Source organism: Lissotriton vulgaris, unplaced genomic scaffold, assembly GCF_964263255.1.
Source record: "Lissotriton vulgaris unplaced genomic scaffold, aLisVul1.2 SCAFFOLD_772, whole genome shotgun sequence".
In the NCBI taxonomy this organism is placed as follows: Eukaryota; Metazoa; Chordata; class Amphibia; order Caudata; family Salamandridae; genus Lissotriton; species Lissotriton vulgaris.
Window position 1 is genome coordinate 905,545 of NW_028247866.1, and position 6,000 is coordinate 911,544.

Consider the following 6,000-nt stretch of genomic DNA (forward strand, 5'->3'; position numbering starts at 1 on the left):
GAGGATAAGTAAGGATAGGCAAGGGTGGAAGTGGGGGTCTGTGACAGCCTGGTTCTAGATCGCTTCAGGTGGGCGGGGGCCTGTGGCCTGCCTATTTCTAGATCGCTTCAGTTGGCCTATGGAGGGTGTGTGTGCTTCAGCTGGCCTTTGGGGGCTGGAGTCAGCTTGGTTCTGGATCGCTTCAGGTGGGTGGGAGCCTGTGTGCTGCCTGGTTCTAGATCGCTTCAGGTGGCGGGGGCCTGGTTCTAGATCGCTTCAGGTGGCCTATGGAGGGTGTGTGTGGGCTGCCTGGTTCTTTCACTCATTCATCCATCCACCCTTCACCCAGCCTTCCATCCTTTCACTCTTCCATTCCTCGAACACCCTTTCACTCATCCTTTCATTCACCCATCCATTCTTTCACTTGTCAATAAATCCTGCCTTTCATCCATACATCCTCCCTTTCATTCATCCATCGACTCTCTCACTCATCCATTCTTACAGCCATTCTTTCACTCATCTATCTTTACACTAATCCTTTTAATCATCCATCCATCGATACTTTCAATCATCCACCCTTTCACTCAGTCCATCCATCCACCCATTCATTCTATCCATCAATCCATCTATCTGTCCATCTGCCGCTTCACTCATCCATCAATCCTTCAACACATCCATTCTTACGTTCTTCCTCCCACCCTTTCATGCAGTCCATCCAGCCACCCTTCTACTCATCCAACAATTCCATCACAGTGAGTGCAGAGTAGTGAGTGCAGAGTAGCGAGTGCCGAGTGCCGAGTAGCGAGTGCCGAGTAGCGAGTGCCGAGTAGCGAGTGCCAAGTAGCGAGTGCCAAGTAGCGAGTGCAGAGTAGCGAGTGCAGAGTAGCGAGTGCAGAGTAGCGAGTGCAGAGTAGCGAGTGCAGAGTAGCGAGTGCAGAGTAGTGAGTGCAGAGTAGTGAGTGCAGAGTAGTGAGTGCAGAGTAGTGAGTGCAGAGTAGTGAGTGCAGAGTAGTGAGTGCAGAGTGCAGAGTAGTGAGTGCTTTTGAGTGCAGAGTGCTGTGTGCTGTTGAGTGCAGAGTGCTGTGTGCTGTGTGCTGTTGAGTGCAGAGTGCTGTGTGCTGTTGAGTGCAGAGTGCTGTGTGCTGAGTGCAGAGTGCTGTGTGCTGTTAAGTGCAGAGTGCTGTGTATTGGCAATGTAAATGACAATGCCATTTATTTATGATTTAAAGAAAAAAAAAAGAAATGTCATGAGCAATGCCAGTAGCTCTACCTTTAATGATGCCGAGACCATTGCATTGTAAATGCTTGTTACCAATTGTAAATTGTAAGCCTATGCTTTCCAACAACCAAAAGATTATGGACTTAGAACAGTTCGGGGTTTCCATAAATGTATTACATTTTCAGATGACAGCTGGTGGAGTGGTTATCTCTAGGGGAAAATGCAGCACCAAAGTACCCAAACACTTCGGATTCCTGATATAAAATTAGATCCAGAGGTTACTTTCTTATTAGCTGGGAAGAGGCTGACCCCCTAACTCGTGAAATAAAATATATATTTTTTTTAATGCACCTCTTCACGTCACAGCTTCTTACGTCACAGCTTAAAACACAGCGTGCGCTGCCCCGATCTACAGGCTGCCACAAGAGATTTCTGTGACACCACTCAATTAAACCATAACAACTGTGATCAATTGGAAAAATGCCAATGAACCATACTTGCAACTTGTTTATCGTTCGTACAACCTTTATTTCAGGCCGAGGCCATAAAAGCAGAAAAATAAGCAATAATAAAACATTAATATTCATAATGCAATAAATGCAGGTTCTAAAAGCAAATGCGCCTGAAAGCAACATTAAAACTGTTGTGTGAGCAAAGTAAAAGAGTTTAGAATAAATGACATTAAGAATGCACTTTTTGATGGGTATACACGCATTAATAACTAATATCATACTTTACAAATTCGAATAAAAAATTAACTGGCATTCAATACAGAGTGCAGAGAGATAGCTTAAAGCAACGGAGAGTTGACACCGTGAGGTTATGGTTGAAATGGTTTTGCCTAATTTCTAGTTGAGTATGTCTGCACACTCAGTAACCAGTTACAAATGCTTATGCGACAGACTAAGCCCACAATCACTACCGAGACGACTGGAAAGATGCTGTGCGAAAGGGGCACTCTTGAGGTGTTTGTGACTGGCTATGAATGTTAAATAAAACAAAAAATACCCATCACATAATTTTAATGGACTACTACGAGTGTTTCCTAGTAGGCTGGTGCACTTAGGCCAGGTATAGAATCATTTTCTAGTTTTAAAGCACATTGCAGGAAAATATGATTCTTTTTGGCACAAAGAAAAGGTAATCCTGGCTTGGAATTATTGTAACTTGAACAAAGTCAAGCATGTCGAGCATGACAAAAAAGGACAAAGACTAGAAAAACAAACAGCTATAAAGTCAATTCTTGTCCCACCAGCCCTAGCACTGAAATTTACTTTTATATGGATGTGCACAAGTGATGAAACAAAATGCCAAAGGGTCACAGTACAAGACAGCCAATGTTGAAGTAGGCAGACCCACACTACAGCATGCTGTGGTGGGCGGGAGCAGAATTTGAATGGCAGCTGAACAAACTATCAAATAAAGAGGGCTGGCCCAAACTCCCTCTATTCCCTCTACGCAAGCATATATGTATACATTTTATTTCTAATGTATTTTGAGTACATGAGACTGCTGAAACATCCAAAGCGGTCTATATGTAACACTGGAAAATAAGGTCCAGTGTTTAGAGCAGCTGCCAAAACGGGTGCAAGGCTCAGGATTGGGCCCCGCCATTTTCAAACTTTTACACCAGGAGCAATCACTTAAGCAAGTACCACTCAAGCAACATAGCTCATTCCTATTGATGTTGAGCGGTGCCAAGGGGGCAAACAGTGCAGGTGAGGCTGACAACAGCTGCTGCTCTCCAAATCTGCTGCTGTACATGGTATTTAGGGAGTATTCAGGCAAAGGGGCCGAATACAAATAAGGGAATGCACTAGTGCGAGCAGGAGAAAGATGGAGTAGGGAACAGCGACTAAGCACTCCCAACAATGTGAGAACTTTTCAAATGTTAAATTATTGTACATCTGTAACCACAGAGACTAGGTAGCCATCATACTAGCTGGCACTACAGTGAACCTTGTGTTCAGGTGTCATTAGGTCTCGGTTTTTACAGCACAGTTGTAAAAAAAAAACCTCTGCTAACAATACAGAAAGAGTGGGCCTTTGGCATCTCCTTTTAACCATTGCCATTTCTCAATCAGCCTCTTTCAGTCATTGGCAGGAGACTCTGTCAATCACGCCTTGGCTCCGGACACTGGAGTATTATTCATCTTTCACCTAATGCAATTGGCTGTGGCACTGGTGTAACGAAAATTGAGGGGGCCTCCCTGCACGGCATGCAGAGGGGGCCCCTCCAGGCTGCAGGGGCCTGTGTTACGCCCCTGGGCTGTGGCCTTCCGCCTCTGCTTCAGCGCTTGCAATTAACCTAAATGAGGGAGCACTTTGCAACTATAGCACTCCTTGTCCACTCCTGCAGGCTCCCTCTAGAGTACCTTGCTCTAATATACTAACGCACATGCTATATTAGCACATTAGAGCAAGTCATTCAAGAGGGAGCACAGTAAACCCAGAACTATTGGCTTCGTCAATGCTTGTTTTAGTTTTTGCGGTGTACGAGTCAATTGGGTTTTTAGGTAAACAAATACCTCTAATCGATGCAGTCTGGAGAGAAGTAGTAGGGTATGCTGCAGTTTTCATGCACAGCCAGTGCATCCTCATATGGGAGTGATTTGCGTTAGAGGAGTAAAGGCATTTTACATCAAGATTACTCAAAAGATGATGCAGACAAACACAGCTTACCTTCCAGGCTGTCAGAGCAAGAGGTCCCTATGCCAGTATCACCGCTATCCGAGTTGACACTATGACGTCTGATATGGTTCCTTCGACTTCTTGATGGGAGCGTTGTCGCTTGCCACAGCGGGTCAGCGCCAGGCAGCCATACCGCTGAATGAAAATCTGGGTCTGCAAAAAACAAAAAGACTATTCAGTCAATATCTGGGCTCAAATCACTATACTTTACCCAAAATGTGGCGACCCCCTAAATATTACAATATATTGTCTCTACCTATGTAATAAGAGGACCACTGAGTGGAAAAAACAATCAGCAATCATTATAATTATGGATGATATCAATTATAGGCCACGTCTGTGAAGAAACTAGTACAATTTTACAAGCGACTGCTTTCAAAATCAAGTTACCAAGCAAAAAAGTCTAGTCTTAGAAGTTACGCAGACTAGGTGTAAGACTAAGGACTGTAATGGGAACGCCCAATTTCCAGTCTTCCTTTCACCTAGCGAGGCATTGCTTGCATCACCAAGTTCCTTCGTTTTGCACAATAATTGTAATTGAACCATGAAATGTGAGAGAGGAGGTAGCTGTGCTGCTGTTTGCTGGCACTCTCAGCTCTCAAGTACTTCCACAGTAAGTGATAGTAACAAGGCCAGGCCTCCATAATCGCCAACCATTATGATGTTTGTAGTCCTGCACTTCTAATGGGGAAATACGTAACAGAATCCACAGGAAACATCAGGAAGGAGTGAAATAACACTGAAACATGGCCACTTTAGATCTCTGTGGATGACAGCATATTTCCATTCACCTTCTGGGCCTGGTAGTGAAGAACATGGCCAACGACACACAACAAGCATCAGAAATCACCATCCACCTCTTCTGATCAGAGGTGAGTTTTGAATAAATATACCGTCCCATACACACACCACTTCTAAGCAAGGGGAATGGGTTGGTGGTGGGTGTATGTGGGGTTGGGTGTGTGTAATCTGCCTAAATTTTACATTTCGGGGACACCCTCAACATCTGCAGTCACCCACACAAAAATTTGGTGGAATTCGGCTCCTCGCATACACCTCACAAATTAACCCTCAATATGCAGAGGCTCAGTACATGCTGGTACTCGGACCTCCACAACCCAAGCATAAAGCAAAGTGCCACTTAAGAACCTTAAAATAAGTACGACTTGAGAAACTGAAAATATGTACAACTTGGGAAGCTTAAAAGACAAGTACACCCGAGGAAGAATTGTGTATGGAAACCACGTTTGAGACTATTATCCATTAGGGCAATACATGTTTCGACTCACTCAATGTTTTGAGGAATAAAAATTAATAGACAATAAAGATATATTTGAAACCTGCAACTTCAGAAAGAGAAATAAATGGCAAGTTCTTCTATTGAGTTGTCAATTTTTTGCATCTAGTCTCTGGATGAGATGGCAACACGTGAAAGTGACTTTCCTCAAAGGGATCTGCGCTCAAAACTTACTTTAGAGCTTCAGAATGACTGCTTTCTAAACTCACTCCTAGTCAAAAGAAGTCCTTCATCGGAGTTCGGAAAGGAATGGGGGGTGGCAACAGAAAGGTGAGGCGTTCTCGTTCTCTACCGTCTGTTATTTAGTCTTACATTATTAATATATTAACTATGGAAGCGTAGAAAAGAAGGAGGATTTCAGTTGGGAGTGCTCGAACTGCTTTTTTATTAAGTCTTTTTTATTTTACATTTTTCACAGCAGTGTTAATTTTGAAAATGTTAACTACTAACAGCTTGTTTATCGTTGCGCTATAAATCCAGCATAATGATATCTAGCAGATATGTCATTATTTGGTTAACTATGTATTACATATGGCATGAGTAACATTAAACAAGTAACAAGAACAATAAAGCAAAACTGCACAGGAAACATGCTGTTTGTGGCTATTTGTATTTTTTTTTGGGGGGGGGGGCTATTGAAACATGAAACAATACCTACTATCTGTCTCCCAATATGTTTGTCAGTCTGCTATATCATATTTACCAGTCCACATTTTCGGGCTAATTTCTATTGGGTGTTATAAGCCAATCACATTATTATTCCCTTAGCAAACATTAGTTGAAGAGATATTATGCTCCAACACCGAAAACATAC

General features: G+C 43.1%; 1 protein-coding gene across 1 annotated transcript in view; it reads right to left on the reverse strand.

The window, feature by feature from the left end:
* The window catches only part of CEP85L (centrosomal protein 85L), a 351,940-nt gene extending 347,902 nt beyond the window's left edge, over window positions 1–4,038 (reverse strand). Inside the window, exon 1 of the mRNA XM_086949826.1 lies at window positions 3,881–4,038. The gene's annotated coding sequence lies outside the window, so the exon portion shown is untranslated. The remainder of the gene's footprint in view (window positions 1–3,880) is intronic.
* Window positions 4,039–6,000: the final 1,962 nt, after the last annotated feature.